This window comes from Siniperca chuatsi, linkage group LG17 (assembly GCF_020085105.1).
Source record: "Siniperca chuatsi isolate FFG_IHB_CAS linkage group LG17, ASM2008510v1, whole genome shotgun sequence".
NCBI lineage: Eukaryota > Metazoa > Chordata > Actinopteri > Centrarchiformes > Sinipercidae > Siniperca > Siniperca chuatsi.
This window is the reverse complement of record NC_058058.1, coordinates 25,953,219-25,971,339: the sequence shown is the minus strand read 5'-3', so window position 1 is coordinate 25,971,339 and position 18,121 is coordinate 25,953,219. Positions and strand designations below refer to the sequence as shown.

General features: G+C 39.0%; 1 long non-coding RNA gene across 1 annotated transcript; it reads left to right on the top strand.

The window, feature by feature from the left end:
* The first annotated feature begins 9,200 nt into the window (after positions 1-9,200).
* On the top strand, positions 9,201-10,062 carry LOC122864354. Its single transcript, XR_006375196.1, has 2 exons — positions 9,201-9,680; positions 9,776-10,062. It is a non-coding gene; the product is annotated as an uncharacterized LOC122864354 (long non-coding RNA).
* Positions 10,063-18,121: the final 8,059 nt, after the last annotated feature.

Genomic DNA, 18,121 nt, shown 5'->3' with positions numbered 1-18,121 from the left:
CAACTGGGCATAGCATAGAGTAACAGTGTATATAGCTAAGCAAAGGACTGTTTACCTTTTGTACATGTGACGTTACTGATGTGTTTTCATTGAGGTCTTTCATTGTTGTGATCTTCTCCTTGGTTAATATGAGGTTATTATTGTAACCGTGGTTCTCAGCCACCGCTAAGCTGATGTTAGTTTATGTTATGCTCCACACAGACAGAGTCTCTGCATGCTAACTAAGTCCTTTTAACTTGACAAAGTTATACTAAACAGATCATACACATACACCTCTAGTTTGGCCCTTAAAGACAACCACACCCAGCGGAGAAGAACTTTAAAGCTCCCGCTGCAAATGCTTTCTTGTTCTGACCACGTGCACTCGTGCGCACAAGAGAACTATGAACTAAGAAATATACAAACATTATTTTGCTTGACACCATCTTAGATCCAAGCAGCCATGTTGGACGCACACGCGCACATACACACAGACACAACATTATTTTTGACCGAAATCAAAAATTCCCGTCTGGAGTAGACATCCACCTGTACTTACAAAGAAGTACATTGTGGTGAAAATAGCTAAAGCAATTTGATAGATTTTGGTTAGTTGATAACTACCACCTTAAGCCCTCATTGTGTTACATTACGAGTTGCTGTTGCTGCTAGCCATCCAAGTTGTAAGGATTTGTTCCAGCATTTGAATACCACATATTCAATGCAATCTAGTCAAGCTGTCAGTTGTTGATTTAAGTACTCCACCTTTTTAATTAAGACACAGTGTGCCACCGGCCCTGTGTAACATATAGAGTTTGTTCCTGGGTGTCACTGCCGTGCATTTCAGCCTGATAAAGAATAGAGCCTGAGATAGAGCCTCAGCCCTGTGAAATCTAGTTTTGTACCAAGCTGTAACTTCCACATGTTTCAGTCTGTGTAAACTTTACGAAACATCCTTGACTGTTTATGCCCTGCATCTCAGTTAGTGCATGTTGAAATTTTGGAAAGCAAACCAACTCTTGTAAACCTGCTTTGCCTTCAATTAATTGTCTATCATTTCTCTTCTTTAAGAAGAGTGGTGCCCCCGAGGACTCTATTCATTAAACTTATTTATGATTATCTTTGATAATTCTGATAGCCATAAGTAAATGATTGCACCTACACAAGTGGGTGCTTCCCCTTTAACCGTTGTGAATCCCAACACTGGTTTCCGAGATCTCAGCAGTTAGGGGGATTTTATTTTATTAATTCAATAAATTAATTTGGTTTTTGGAACTCTGTGTGTATGGACATTTTGTTAAAAGCCTGAGCCAAGTTTTTAACAGTTATCAAAACAGAACCAATGGTGTCGTAATGCATGATCACAGAACCCCAAATGCAGAACACAAAAGAACAGAGCTGGGTAGTTTAGTAACAGTCTTTATTGTAGCTGTTCTAATATCCGTGCAAAAAGTCTGGCGTAGTTCTCTGTCGCCCCAGAGGACACGGCCGGTCCGGATCGAGGATGAAGTGGCGACGTTCCAGACTGAGACAGGGTAGGCAGGCTCTGGACTGGCGGGTGTAGTGGGGTGAGCTGAACCGGCCAGGCGGCGGATCCGTGGAGACAGTAGATTGGACCCGATAGGCAGCAGGCTCCGGAGGTGAGGCTGGCAGGTCAGGCAAGGCAGCTGGCTAGTGTAGCGTGGCAGTTGGTACAGGGACGGTCTTACAGAGATCTGAGGAGAGACTGTAGCTGAGATCACCAGCAGTGAGTAGCTCTGTGGCAGAGACAAAACGAAGTTACAACAAGGCAAAACGAGAACGAACTAAACACTTATCTGAGGTTGGAACCATTACGTAGGTTTCATACAAGTGTACAGAGACAATCTGGCGCTGGTATTGTGGTAGAGCCTGGTAGATATGCTGTGGAGACTGATGAATGATTGATGTCAGGTGTGCCGGTGATCAGCAGCAGAACACACACACACACACACACGCACACGCACACACACACACACACACACAGCAACGAACAGGGGACAGCCAAGAAACACAAAGAGAGGAAAAGCACACTAGAGCACACAGGGATCAGGGGGGGAATAGAGGCTAACTATGACAAATGGTCTATATTGTAGATGTTTTAACAATACTTCTATAAATGTTTCAACTTTGTTTCTGAAACATGCAGCTTTTTTCTTTTAGGTTGTTATGTGGAATGACACTAAATTAGGCCTGAGTGATAATTCAATATTATTGTTTCTTGTCACTATATAATTGTATTGGGATGAAAGTTTGAGCTGATAACAACTGAAATCGTTCCCAAAATTCAAAATTTTACATACTCTGAGATCATAAATGCATGACATATACATCATATCGTAAATTGTAGAACAATCTGGCCCTCAAGCAAATTAGTCTGCATAAGTGCATATATATATATATATATATATATATATATATATATATATATATATATATATTGGTCATAGGAATGAACACAGCTTGTTTGACACTGGAGTTCTACTCAGAACAATTTGTTGTTAGAACCAGAACAAAACACTGCTCCATAGTCACTGAAATGGTCTAAAGTCCAAAAGTGAATTAATTGAAATTTCTGAATTTCACAGTCTCTACTGTTAGTTATGGTGCTGCTACAGTATGTTGAGCTCCTACTCTTTATTAGGTGAAGAAAAAGGATGAAAATGAATAAAAGAAAAATACCAAGAGATTCTGAAAAGAACTACTGTCATCTGCAAAAATGCCCAAGCTCAAGAATACTTTCACCTTTAAAGCCAATGACACAGCCAAATCTACAGTGGAAAGGCTGAAAAATAGAACGTCCACATCATGGAAGAGCCCTAACCTTAACCCCAGGTAAAAATCTTTGAACTAACCCAAATAGAGAAATCCAGATGTTCTTGAACAGTAGCCTATCTGAGTGAACTCTAACTCAGCTGCAAGTAATTGTGGAGTAAAGTGAAAATTGCATCTGTAATAATTTAACCGAACAGAACCAGTGCTGTTATCAAAGCAGGGCTGGTTCAAGCCTCGAGTTAACACAATAAACCATTATTCTGTGGAGGCAGAATGATGCCACCAAAATAATTTTAAAAGTTTGCTCAATTACAACCAATTAATAAACGGATACATTTTAAACAAGCTACAATAAATTAATTGATTCAATTTGCATTTAAATTATGCATTATAGAACTTACCATAAAAACCATTTACTAATTTACAATTGAATTAGTGTATTCTATCTTTAAATTAATTATTTGAATTTCAAAATGGAATCGCAAAATTCATTTGAAAAAGGCTTTTTTTTAATTCCATTTATTTATGTCTGTCCTATTCCATCTCACAATTAATTTGTCTTCAGTACTTTAAAGATATGCAGGCACACTGCTAACACATCTTTAAATTAAAGAGCACTGTCTTTAAATCAAAGCATTCACAAAATGGAAACTGTAAATGTTGAATCAGGAAATACATTTCTTGTAAGATGAAATATGATTGACACATAACTGTAATTGTACATAATTACAATAACAAAAAGGTAAATTTAACTTTTTTTAAATAAATGTTGTGATTCCCTTTTGAAATGTATTAATTCATCACTTAAACACAGAATAAAGACACATTATTATTAATTGGAAAAGTTAATTATCTATTTTATTATTATTTCTTAGTTTAATGCATAATTACAATGCAAACTGAATCAATCAATTTTAAATAGATTTTAAGGTTTATCAATTTATTAGCTGGTTACAATTAACACTGTAAAAGTCTTAAATTAACAGTCCATTTCCATAGTACACTTGGCATTAAAGCCAGCTAACCACTTTATATTTTCTCCCTAAAGAAATGGTCAATAGTTTTACAATAAATTAAAATGCAAATGAGGAGAACAAAAATTAACAACAACTGGGATCACTTAATATAAATTAACTAAGGAAAGTACAGATATTTTTTTTATCATAATTATTTTTAAGGGGCATTTTATTACATTTATTAGGCAGAGGACAGTACAGAGATGACGATAGTTGGGTAACGGCATGCAACAAAGGTCTTGGGCTGGACTCAAACCGGAGACATTGTAGTTCATGGTCACCGTATAAACTTCTAGGCCACCAGGGCTCCCAAATATTTTTTTTTCATGGGTTTATTTCTCTTATCAAACAAAACAAGAAATTTTGAAAGGATGTGATATTTTTCAGATCTACTGCAGATGCCGCCCACAATCAGTCCGAACAGAGCAACCAATTAATCAATCATTTTTTTCTTCATGTCAGTCTCTTTTTTTTTTTACGCTGACAGTTTCTTTTCAGTGACAATGGTTTTCAGTTTCAATTATCTGTCATTGTTTAGTCGTGGAAAGGAGCGGTTTGAAGAGCTGATTTATATACAATCTGCATACTAAGGAGAGAACATCACTCTTCCTGAAACAGGAGTCTGCGCCGAAAACTGACATGACCGCACACCTACGGCAATAGCTTCCACGAGTTAACCTGGAACTCCAAAGCTGCAAGTATATTAAGTCTGTATTGCATTGCATCGGGGGCCTTAACCCGGGTGCCTTAACAAGCCTTACCAAAAATGGCCCACTAGACGGCTCACATTCCACGTAAGGCAACTTTCATAGCAATGGATGGGGTGCCATCTTGGAACAGGGTATCCAGTTTTTCTTAATAAATCCATAAGACCACTGCAGTATGCTAACATGTTAGCATATGTACAGGACAGAGATTTCTAGTGAGACAGAAGATTGCAGTAATATTTCTTTTGTTCCATAAAAGCTGCGTTAATTAATTTTTTGGCCACTTTGGGAAGCATAACAACCTGACAAGGCAACATTGACAGATTATTTCCTTATAAAGTTATGGCAAATGTGTTGGCTATTTATGCATCCAACACACATAGAGCAACATTAGTACCAATATATGTCCAATATTCACTCTCTTTTTGCTCTGGATTGGTTTCCACCAACTAAAAACATCTGGCTTGTTTACCACTAAATGTTCCACTGTGTGCAGTAAAACAGTAAATTTGAGGGCTGTTAAACCAAAACAACGAGCTAAAAGAAGCTCTGTATAGATGAAGGGAGTCAGGTATAAAGTCTCTGTGGGTTTGTCACTACGAGGGACCCCTTCACATTACTCAGTCATTTGATCCATTGTTAATATAAAATCATTGATTAGTTCAGCTTTAATTATACCACCAAGCCAATGTCCTCCAAACATCGGTGAAGTCCTTGAAGTAGTGTTGTAGTCAAGACCACCTAAACCGAGACCAAGTCATGACCAAGACCAGAGTGTATCGAGACTGAGTCAAGACTAAGACCAAACAAAAATGTAACTTAGGAACAACAATTTGTCACCACATGCTCTGCCCCCTCAATTTCTCACGAAGTTAACACTGCATTAGCTAACTTTACATCCCTCAATATATGTTAACTAAATTAGGTAGAAATACTTTCAAATTGTTTATTTAAATGAGTAGAAATTTTACTTGTATAAAAATTAGGCTATCAAATAACATATCAATTACGAATCATTCATATGATCTAGCTCCGATGCACAGAGAGAGTGAGCGCCATATCAAAATACCAGTAGCCTATCTTAGAAAGGATAAAAGCCGAAGGTTACTGTAGTTATTTCAACTTGGATTATTTTTTATGAAAAAGCGTTTTAATTTTTTTGATGGGTGGACCGTTACGGACTAAAAGAATATAAATAATTAAGGAATGGACACATATTCGGACTATATGACCACTTCAAAGGTAGGGAGTCGCCACTTTTTTTTCGTCTCTCTTGTTTACCATTTGGTGCTCATGGTTTAAGTAAAATTAACTGAACGATTGAATTGTGGAGAATCTAACCAATCCAATGATGTGTAGCATGTCTAGCACGTGTGTAGCACGTTTAAACATTTATTTTGTATGTGCAATCTAAGCAGCTTAGAACTAGCTGAAGTGGGCGACCCAGTGGGCTTTAAGAGATATTATACATTCAAAGATCTTACATAAAGACCAGATCCGGTGTCTAATTTAGACCTGCTTTTATACGTCAAAACGTGTAGGCACGGCCCTTAAAAGGTGTAAAAAATGTCTAATTGGGGCTCAGCTGTTAAATAAAGTTTTATGTATAGCTAATATTTGCTAAATCTCTTTGGGTGAGGGGTGAAGAGATTTCTGAAAAAGTTTGGTGCAGAGGCAGATTGCTAATAGCCAGCTTTGCTAGCGTCACTTACACTGAGATTCCACCGGGCACGGCTCTATAATGTGGCGTCTGCGAGCCGGTTTTGTTCCGTCCTCCAAGCGGCTTCATACCCCACCGGGAGTGTGTCAGAAGCAGAGCGGTTTGCCTGCACGACGTTGTTCACTTGTTGATATGGTCCTTTTCCCTTGACTTTTGTGCTTGCATGGATAAGTAGGTAAAGTTTTTTTGGTCTGTTTAAGTTGTTTTTTGTTGATATACGATCGGGAGTCTGTTGTGTGTTTTCTTTTTTAGGTTGCTTTGCAGATGAACTCTTTGTGGTTTAGGTAGCCAACTTTTATTACAGAAGATTTAGCTGACATCTCCTCCCAGACAACCACAGCTTCTTCTCCCGTCTCCCGCATTCACTCTCTTGGAGTGTGTGTGAAGGGGAGCGGGGAGGGGTGACAGCCTTTAACAGTAACAAACATTTCAAATTAGAAATGAGTCAAGTTGTTGGTTGCATTTGAAGCAGGAAGTTTTACATCAAATGACAGTAATGATGTTAATAAATATATCAGACAATGCACGGGCAATTTAGTCATATCGCAGCAGTTGTGGTCTTGACTGGTGATTAAATAAAATCCTCTTTGTCTGAGACCGAGACAAGACCGAGTAAAAATGCGGTTGATCCTGAGATGAGACCGAGACCTTCGAAAAGTGTTTGTGAGACCAAGACCGATCTTGATTATCACAACACCTTGGAGCACTAGCTGTGCATTACAAAGAAGTGGGTGCAGGCTGTACTGCAGAACTAATGCAGAACAGATGCAGGATAAATGCATGGGGGGGGGGTAATAACGGTGGATTTATCTATAGTGTAGTATGAGAAACTGACAAAGGAGGAGATGACGGATTTGAGGATTTTGTGTTTTTCTCTGCATGACAAGAGTAAGCCAGCCTGTGTGAGAGAAAGGACAGATATGAACACAGTCAGAATCTCACTATCTAAATCTGAAAACTAGCTGATAAAACCAGCTAAAAACATCCTGGTGAGCTTTCTCTCTCTCTCTGTGCTTGGGCAACTACATGAAGCCTTTGAACCTCTTCACAGCGATGGGAGCTGAATTCTCTATCAATGGCAGCATGCTGGAAACAAGCTACTGGCCTAGGAATCCAGATAAACATATAAGGCGCTGGCCATCGTCAACAGGCACATTCATAGGCAGACAATAGGGCTGTGATCAGAACAATGATTATGCAGGCCCTCTGCTGTCCTGTCATTGGCAGCCCACTTTCTCCATTCCTATCATTTTAATTAATTCTGTGATATTTCCAAAGTCTGGGCTGTATAGACCCCTAATGAGAAACCTCATCAAAAGACGCACAAACCAGGCAATTTGAGCTGCGGCTGGCATGATACGCTGCACTTTCAGCCTCCTCCTCCATCCCCAATTACTTGCTTTTCTTCTTGATACACAGCAGTGTCCATAACCACAAAGAGCTCTCCTGGTCACCAACAGTACACCTGTATTTGTGTGCTTCCTTTCATTTTTTTCCCCTTGAGGTAAGATGCTTTTTTCTTTCTTTTTTGACTGGTTTGCTCTTGTGTACTGATAGCCATCTCATTGACTTTAATCAGCCATCCATCAATGTGACAACGCTCTAAGAATTAAGGTTTTCAGGCACTAGTTAATTAATCTGCCTGCTCCTGTCTGCCTGCACTGCTCAATCATGGAGTAAATAAAGGCAGTCAAGAATGTAATTGTTTGTTTTCTGTGCAGAGTTTGGAAAAAAGTACTTTTTCATCTCAAGGAGCTGTGAAAGTTGCCCTTTTCACTTTCATTTGCCAAAGGTATCTCGTAAAGCAAATGAGGCAGAGGTGTACACAAATGTCACATTTCAGAATAGCTTGTTTTTGTATTTATTCCGTCCTCATACAGTGATAGCAGCAAATTTGCAATATGCAGAAGAAAATGTTAAAGAAAGTTATAGTCTTGTTCTTGGCAATTTTAAACCTTTGTTTTTTTTTACTTTATTATGCAAAACTCAGCATATTGATAGAATCAGCTGTAAAGCCATCAAATCCTAATCAAATCAAAGTGAAAAGAACTGATTTTACAGTCATAATAACAGACAGCAGGAGTGCATAATGACTATGATGCTCATGCAATATAATTACTACATAAGCAGTGATTCCCTAAGGGCTTATTCTGCTCCATTTTATCTTTGATTGTAGTTTGTGTTAATCAGTATTTGCAGTGAGGGAAGAGCTGTTTACATGCTTGTAGCAAAGTATTAATGTGCATGTGCTAACTCGATTGCTTTAACTACACTGAGAAAGCACAGATTGGGTAAAGTGTATGCAAGTTTCCTCAAAATTCTTTGTCATCTATTAGCCTACTGTGTCATCTTTTCAATTATGGCAGTTCTGTCTACAAATCCGTTTTATTGTAACCAGCGGCAGTACCATTGGTAGAAATAGTACCTCCACCATTAATTATATATGTTTACATCACACTCTTACCACCGAATTAGGTAGTTAAATTAGGTGTACATTAGGTAAAAAATGGCACTGACATCAAAGGAACAGTTCACTGAATAATAACACTGACATTTGACCTTGTAGGTGCAGTCACTGTGACATAATCCTTTTAAGAAAGATGTGAACTTTCTCTAACTCACACAAATAAAGTGACGGGCAACACAAGGCAAATCAAGTAAGGCTCCCACTAAGATACACTGTATACTGTATGATAATATATTTAATAATTTTGAATCAGACACAGAGGTTTAGTAACATGCAAAATGCTTGAACGTTGTCTATACACTAAAGGAGTGTGCTTACTGTGGTATATGGGGTATTTGTGTATTTGCACTTTATTTTGTATTTTTACAAAATTGAATGCATTTCCGATTTGAGTGAAAGGCGGGAGAACAACTGTGGGTATATCATTTGTAGACTTCAGTTGGCAGTTACACCCAGAAGACCAGCTGAAGACCAGCCAAATCACTGTGTTTTTCATTTATTCTTTCAGGTGGGTAAATGTCGCATAAGCATTCGTACAGTTTGTCAGTAATGTGGCCTTTGTATTTAGTGTACCATTATGCATTGTAAATGTTGATTTTGTAGATTGTTAGCAGTATTTGTACTAGCTATCATAAATGGGAATGAGTTGGCACTACCTTGCCGTTCCTGAGTTGTTGCAGAATCCAGAATAGAATTTAAAGAGAGCCTTCAGTTATCAAGCTCCTCTCCTGTGGAATCAGGTCCCAGTTTGTGTCGTAGTTAGCCACTATGCCCCCCTGATCCTTTTCTACTCTTGTGTATCTGCCCTCCCTTGTGTTTCCTGGCTGTCCCCTGTCCGTTGTTGTTTGTGTAAGTGTGTCTGTGTTCTGGGCTGGCTTCCTGATCTCCTGTCTGCAGTTGATTACCGGCACACCTGATTCCCATCATCGTCATCAGCCGCCACTGTTTATCTACCGGGCTCATCCACGCTACCAGCGCCAGATCGTCCTTGTACCTGTGTACGCATTACACGAAACAGCCTCAGCACGTAAGCAAACTATTAAAAGTGTTCTTGTTCTTACCTTGATGATAACCTCGTCTGTCTATGTCACAGATTCATGCTCTGCAGGTGATCACCGCCCCAGTCTGTCCTCGGATCCCCAAGACTCCCATACTATGCCAGCGGCCATGACATTCTTGATCTCTGACCATCGGACTCCAGTACCAGGCTTCACGGGTCCACCGCCTGACCAGCCCAGAACCAGCTCCCCTTATCTCTGCCCGAAGCGCCACCATCCAGTCTCCGACCCAGCCCAGTCGAGTCCACGGGATGGCCACGAATTACGCCAGACCCTTTGTACTTCCTTGACGATCAGTACAATAAAACTGTTCTAAACCTTATCTGCTCTGTCCGTGTGTCCTGCTTTTGGTTTCCAAGCTCGGTCTTACGACAGTTTGGGTTTGGGAGGCGGACACCATCTCCACATTTAAGAGTAGGCTTAAGACTTTCCTCTTTGATAAAGCTTATAGTTAGGGCTGGCTTGGGTGAGCCCTCAACCATCCCTTAGTTATGCTGCTATAGGACTAGACTGCCAGGAGACTTCCCATGATGCACCTCTTTCCTCTCTCCTCCTCTCCCTCTCCATCTGCATTTTTATCCCATTACTGCATGTTACTAACTCAACATCTTCTCTCCCGTAGTTCTGTGCTTTCTCGTTTCTCTCCTCTCTCCTTCTGTCGCTTTCAGCAGGTATTTCTGCCTCCAGAGCTGCAGAGTCTGGATCTGTGGTTGTGGGTCACTTGCTGCCCCTGTGTTCCTGCTCGACAACTGCTGCTACAGTTGTTGTTATTGGCTCTATTACTAATACTGACATTATTTTTCCTATAGCTGTCATTCCTATTATTACTAATGTATTAATATTAACACTACAATTACTATTCTACTATAAAAAAAAAAAAAAAAAAGAATTCTACATGGTCTTTGCATTGTGCCCTCCCCCCCCTCTAAAAACCTAACACGGCAGCAGTGGATGGCCGCCCACCATTGAGTCTGGTTCTGTCCAAGGTTTCTGCCTCTTAAAGGAAGTTTTTCCTTGCCACATGCCAAATGCTTGCTCATGGTGGCTCATTTGTTGGGTCTCTGTAATTAATATCATAAAGAGTACGGTCTAGACCTGCGCTACAGGAAAAGTGCAATGAGATAACTTCTGTTGTGAATTGGTGCTATATAAATAAAATTGAATTGAAGTGCTGTTAAATTACACCTGTCAAAGGGAGTCAGATGTAATGTTTGCTGATACAGTCACTGATACATATGTAAGTGGAGGATTTAATGTTGATTTAATGTAAGAGTGTTTGGTAGTTTATATATTTTTTGTTTTTATTCGTTTTATCCTAACAGGTTTAGTATTCGTTTCTCCAGTTAATAGCCCGAACATCTGATTAGCAGCGGAACTGTAGTTGACTATTGCCAAGGCAACCAGGAAGCTCACAGATTTACATCACCTGTAAACAAAGAGGATGAAAAAGAGAGATTATATCATGAATGTAATTGTTGTGTGGCTGAAGGTATAAAGGAATAATAATTGTTTTATACTGGCAATGATAATAATTGTTGATAATAGAATGATATAGAATGAGCACTGTCAAAACCCTTATACAGACTTGATAATTTTAATAGCCTACTTTTTTAACAGCATATTTTATGTTTTTTTGTGATTCTATTAGCCTATTGATTCTAAATGGAAATATTTTGATTATGATAATATACTGTTATTGTTTTACGTTGTCATTTATATTGTTCCAACTAATTTTGGTTGGTTACACCCAGAGAGTGAAGCTGAAGACTAGCCAAAGATCACTGTGTTTTTCATTTATTCTTTCGGAATGAAAACAAGGTAATTTTATTTATCATTTTATAACACTAGGTTGTACAATGAAAGAGTTTGTAGTCCCTTCATGCTACACATGCTCCTCTTCCGATGACGACGATGATGTATTTCTGTCATAGGTAATAGTGTTTCAGCAATAAAGCCGGAAAAAAAAATTTAAATAACAGATGACAAAACAAGAATGTGAACTTTCTCTGACCCACACAAGTAAAGAGACAGGGCAACACATGGCAGTTCAAGCAAGGCTCCCACTGAGATACATTGTATACTGTATGATAATGCTTGAACTTTGTGTATACACTAAAGGAGTTGTGTACTTACCGTTAAAGCAAGTTCAACATTTTGGGAAATGTACTTTTTCGTATTTGTTTCAAAAGTGAGATGAGATGAAGAATAATTTCAGCACTCCCCTAAAATAGCTATTGTTGTTTTGTAAGTTTGTCTGTTTACAGATTCAACAAGAAACAATGTATTGTCAGTCAGCTTAGGTTGTGTTGGTAAGTGTATTTTTTTAACTTAGCCAAGCTATCTGTTTCCCCCTGCTTCCAGTCTTTATGTTAAGTTAGGTTAAAGACATCCTGTCTTCTACGGAGCCCCCGAAAGGTCACAGTAGGAATTTTTTTCTCTGAAATTCTTTTGCATGACCTCACAATAAATTTTGCATTCCCTCACATCAAGTTTTACGTTCCCCCGCAATATTTTGTGTTACCTTGCAATATGTTTTGCATTCCCTTTGTTCCACAGAGAGAGGCTGAGCTGTATTTTGATATAGTATTATTTATTATTTTGTAGTTGTGACAATAGCACAAGTGGCCCACCCTCAGCTGTGGCTGGCTCAGGCACAAGTCTGTGTCATTGCAGCTAGATTGATAACTAGTGGAACTGGTTAACTTAGCTCACAAACCGATTGCTGCCGTGGCTGATTGTGCTGAGATTATGACTATAGCCATGGGATATTATCGCTTTGGCCGTAGCTGCGTAGATTGCGGCTTTAGCTATGGCTGTGCTTTGGTTGTTATGATTATGGCTGTGACACATTAGTTTGTAATGGGTGTAACTCAACTACATGCAAGGGGTTGTGTGTGTGCAGTGAATAGACATGGTTTTGCTGGCTGAGCGTTGTATTGAAGCTATATTCTTGGTAGTAGTCACAGTACAGCTACCGGAGCCATAGCCATTGCATCATAGATTCAACCACAAATGCAGCTGTAGTCCAAGCAATAACCATATCCACAGCCACAGCTTCACCCAGCACAGCCAGAAAGAGCATTTGCGGCTGTGCTCACAGCGTGTCACATCTTCTCTCCTTCTGTGGTATCTGCAGAGTGTTTCCCTAAACTGCCAGTGTATTATAAATGGACTGGACCAACACGCTAACTGATGGATCAGGGGGAATGCAAAAAATATTGCAAGGGAACACAAAATGCAATGCAAACGTTATTACAAGGTAACGTAAAAGTATTGCGAAGGAAATGACCCTTCAGGGGCTCCGTAGTCTTCTCATCTAATTTTCTGAGTGACAGCAAGTAAGCGTATTTCAAAAAAATTTGAACTATTTCTTTGAAATTCTCAAGGTGTTCTACCCTTCCTGGGTAAAAAAAAACAAAAAAACAAGAAACAGAATCATGAATTGTGATTTCATTACATTTTTATTACATTTTATCAACCAACCAGTGTCCTAGCAACATAATTGGCAATAACAAATTATAGACTAAAAACATAAAACAAATAACACTCGATACTAATTCATAAAGATTATAAATAAACCAAAATGTGATTGGAAAATCATCAATAAGTTCACATACTTAAAAAAAAAAAACCTAAAGTGGCACATTAAAGACAACCTAAAAGCACTAAAAGTTACACATCTAAAGAATTTAATGAGACCAAAATGCATCATGCAGACATGCATTAGTGGCACGTTGTGTCCACCCAGCAGCTGCTGGAGTAGCTGCTTGAATGCAGAGGTGTTCCTGAATGGGAATTACTAATGTGATTCAGTCAGACAAATGTCATGTACACAGAGCTGTCGCTCCAGCGCAGACTGAGGGATCTGTGAACTGCAACACATGTACAGCCCCTCCCCAGCACACACTCTCCACTCCCACTCTGAGTGAAATCAACCACTGAATCAAAGCCACACAGATCTAATCAAGCAGACAAGACCAGTAATGACTTTTCAGTGAGACGGATTATAAATTGAGGGTCACGGTCAAATCTAAATGAAATGGCAAAGTGTTCACATGTGAAGGCCGTAAAAAGTAAACCTGGAGGCTTACCATGATATCAGGTAGAGTGTGAAAACATCCTTTCAGTTTTTGTATTTCTTATTTTGAAGGCAAAAACTTTTCTGTGAGTCTTATTGTATTTTTGGATTTGTTTATTGTTATGTTATTTATATAGTACAAGCCTTTTCAGGGGTCCCTAACCCCACCATCCACTAGGAATGTAACGATATAAAAATAGACTATTTGGATATGAACAGATAATGAACAGATATATATAGAACAGAAGTTATATATTATAGAATGCGGACTACACATGCTGTAAACAGCCGTTAACTGCTGGGATTTGGTGAGATTTGCTGGCGGATATGGGGCTGAAAATCTGTGTTTTCATGCAGTGGGAATGAAACTGGAAAACAACATAAAACCTACTGCTGTGAAGAAGTGGAGAAGATGGTTACGCACTGTAACAGTCCAGCAAAGAGCAGTGTAGGAGAAAATACAGCTCTCCATGCACTGAGAGGCATGAGGGAGAGCGCAGAGTTAAAGCCCCCCAAATAACAATCACTCAATACAGAGTGAGTCATAGAAATACGAGACATAGAAATGAGTGAAATAGCAGGGGGGTTAATAGATAATAGTTATAGTTAGATTTAGAATAATTTCACTTTCAAATCAAACATCTTAAGATATGAGTTGAAAGTATTGTTCTTGCAACTGCATTTATAAATAAATTTGACTCAAACATAGCTTAACCATGTCGTGATATTCTACTTAAGTAGACTTTAAGAATAGTGTCTTGTTGGAACATTCACTGACTAGACTATAGCTATAAAGCTCAGCAGCAGCATGTAGGTACTGATGTAGCGTCTTTAAGTAGTTGATATTAAGCAGCTATTGTGTGAGCTACAGCAGTGTGTCTGAATATGACCAGTGGATAGGAACATCACTGGAGCTGTGAGAGCACATAAGAGAGCATGGGTATTCTTAACTGTCCATAAAATGAGGTGGTGCCATTTGAATAGCACTTGGGGTAATTATGGTCGGCAGCTCATCCTCCGTCAGCTGTGTGGCTGATTCTGTCTCCTTCTTTCAATTTCCTGCCTCGTTGAGGATGCTAACAGATATGTGGAGTGGACGGGGCTTGCAAAGCAACACAGCAAAGCACTTTATAATTAAAAGTGTTAGAAAGTGAGGTGAGGAAGAGACGCTTTTAGCTTACCTTACTTCGCTTTGGTAAAGAAAAGAAATGATGAAATCATTTGAAACATCAAATAAAGGTTTATTTGTATTAGTGTGTGGTATACTACAAGTTGTTGTTAATTGCATGGTTATCTAAGCATTCTGTTTGATAAATCAGTTAATTTCTATAGTATAGTGCATTTTAGTCATTAGTCAGTGAACAATTATCAAAGCTAATTTGAATTACACAGGGTTATAACACAGTCTATGTAGCTGATTTGGAAGTTATCTAGTCCAATGCAGTTTAGTTCAAAAAGCAAAAGTGTCAAATACAAGAGAGGGTTGCTTAAATTCCCCTCCACTGTTAAAATGCACAGGCTGCCTGGCTTAAATATTGCATCATGAGGTATGATCTTATTCAGACATTTCTGTGGGCTAACATAGCTAAACGTCTGAATATGAAATTTAAAACTATTTAACCTTGTGTGTTTTTTGCACCGTGGAAAGCCATGCTACATTAGCTGTGCCATAAATTGTCAGGAATGAATCACTGGCAGCGGGGTGGGGGTAGGGGGCAGAGGGCAGAGCACAGGTGTGAATCACACTAATTTGCATCTGAATAGCAATGAAACCTGGGGTGTTTCTTATTACGCTAACTTATGCTTCCTTGCATCCTCTCTCCTCCCGTGACCCGTAAATCGTTCCCACTCCACCATCAAGGAGGATCTTCCAATCCCTTAAATGCACCTTGAGGAGATGAGGAGTGAGGAGAGAAGATGCTTCTGGAGGAGCTTAGAGCGAGGACCCACAGGTGTATCCTACTTGGAAGTCTGTTATCAAGTGGTGTGATGCATAGCCTAAATGCCGCACCTCCACATGTGTACAGATAATATAATAAAACACAGTTACATGGTGAGATGCAATATATAATAATATATGTGCCATCAGCTTGTGTGTGATAAATCTAACACTATATAGGATAATTTAATTGCAAAGTGTTGTGGCATCACACAAAGCAGCAGTTTGTTTTTTGTTTGTTTTTTGTTTTACAATACAAATGACATACACACTTTATGTGGTGTATTATTGTGCAGATAACAATAATGCAAATAACTAAATAGCCTAAGTAATCATAACAAATAACACTGATCCGTGCATGAAAAAAGAATAGTAAATGATGATTAAAATCAACAACAGTAATAATACTTGGCTATGTTAAACAATTTACATATCTAAATGAATAAAGGCCTCTTGTATATGTAAGACTTTTATGGGCCTATAAGACATTTTCATATCTATCTATCTATCTATCTATCTATCTATCTATCTATCTATCTATCTATCTATCTATCTATCTATCTATCTATCTATCTATCTAAGGTTTAGAAATTGTTCTTAAATAAGGGGTTCTGTGGACGTTCATACCAGTCGGTTTGACAGGTGATACAACTGTGCAGCATGTCATAAGTAACTGACATAGCTTAAGGGCGGGTTCACACCAGTCTTGTTTAGTCCAGTTAAACCAAACCCTGGAGCATTTACCCCCTTTGGTGCAGTTCATTTGGGTCGGTGTGAATGCCGGACTTGAACTCTGGTGCAGACCAAACAACCGCTCTCTGGTCCGCTTCAAAGGGGTGGTCTTGGACCGCTGTCAAATGAACTCTGGAGGGGTTCATTTCTGGTGTGAACACCATTCGAACCAATCACAGGAAGCTTACCATTGTATGTGTCATTTTATTGGTTAAAAAACATTTTCTCTTCCTGTTTTGGTGACTGGTGAACTAGTAGCATGTTTTCTACCAAAATTACACAACTTTGTGATTTTTGCATGTTTGCAGTTATGGCCCATTTACCTCACTGGTCCACTTTGCATGGCAACTGCAAACAAGTTGTGGTAGGATCTCATCAGAATGACTCGTCTTCTGTGATAAGACCGTCTGATGGCAGAGTGTCTTCCTCAAAATGCCTGCATTATTAAATTATTTAATACCCGCTGTCCTGTCCTCTAAAGTTTGCCAATATGCGCTCCAGATCAACATCAACATGAACAGAATCTGCTGGTGCTCCATGATGTACGATATCCAGGCAGAAATTTAGAGGGGTTTGTTGTTTTTTTACCCGTAGACTGTATGACCAATAATTGAACAACATTTCCACCACATGGCTTTTATTTACAATTTCTGGACCATTTGAGTTTTGCCTTTGTGAACACAAATCAGACCAGTTCGAAAATTTAAACAATGTATTGTCACGAAATTGGTTCGATTCGACTACTGGACTACACGCCATTAGGCTATACTAGATGTCTATCTGATAGTGCTGTAGCTAAAGGAAGTGATTCCATCTGAATTTAATTCAATGCCATGTGTCAAAATAACAGAGAACTCCTCTGCTAATTTCAGCCCCTCCCAAATTGACCATCTTGTTGATAGTGCTGCAGATTCGCTGCGAACGACACTCGACTCGCTCCTCTAAAAAAGAAGATAGTAAAACAAAGAAGGTTAGCTCCGTGGTATAACCCCCAAACCGCAAATTAAAGCAAACATCGTGAAAACTTGAAAGAAAATGGCAATTCCACCAATCTGGAAGAATCTTGTTTAGTCTGGCAAAAAATTCTTAAAACATATAGGAAGGCCCTGCGTAATGCCAGAGCAGCTTACTACGCATCATTAACAGAGGAAAATAAGAACACCCCCAGGTTTCCTTTCAGCACTATAGCCAGGCTGACAGAGAATCACAGTATTGAGCCATGTACTCCTATATCCCTCAATAGTAACGACTTCATAAGCTTCTTTAAAGATAAAATTTGAATTATTAGAGACAAAATTCATCACGTCCTGCTCTCAACCTGTACCAATTTATCTTCAAACGCAGGAACCTTAGAAACAACTGTAAAACCTGACATATATTTAGACTGCTTTTCTCCTGTCGACCTTCTTCAACTAACCTTAACGATGTCTTCATCTAAGCCATCAACCTGTCTCTTAGACCCCATCCCAACTAGGCTGCTTAAAGACGTTTTACCCTTAGTGAGCACTTCATTACTGGATATGATCAATCTTTCTTTATTAACAGGCTGTGTACCACAATCTTTTAAAGTAGCTGTAATCAAACCGATTCTTAAAAAGCCCACTCTTGATCCAGCCAACTATAGACGTATAT